The sequence below is a fragment of the Pelmatolapia mariae genome, linkage group LG7 (genome assembly GCF_036321145.2).
Source record: "Pelmatolapia mariae isolate MD_Pm_ZW linkage group LG7, Pm_UMD_F_2, whole genome shotgun sequence".
NCBI lineage: Eukaryota > Metazoa > Chordata > Actinopteri > Cichliformes > Cichlidae > Pelmatolapia > Pelmatolapia mariae.
In genome coordinates, this window is record NC_086233.1 from 63,734,157 (window position 1) to 63,734,545 (window position 389).

The window sequence follows — 389 nt, forward strand, 5'->3', positions numbered from 1 at the left end:
GGGGAGGGAGGGGGGCGGCAGGGTGGGAATAAAAGAAGAGGGAAAATTTTTCTTGCATTTACTTTTTTTTTTTTTTTTTTTTTTTCTTAAAGATAATTTTGCCAGGCTCTAGGGTTTAACAGCATTTGCTGTACTGTAATGTTAATTATCTATGAAAACATCATAAGATACCTGTGACGGTGAAATAACAGGTAATGTAGCAACAATCTGAAGGTAGGACAACAACAAATATGCTACAGTATCAGTGGCTCTGGAAGCAACTGGGAAAATTGTGTTTTTCTGGAGAGGGTTGGTCAGTCCGTGTGTCCTTTGTCTTCCAAGGGTTTGATTGATTGTGATACAATCAGTCTTGGCCTTTCTTTAGATGCATGAAACCAAACACAGGCCTG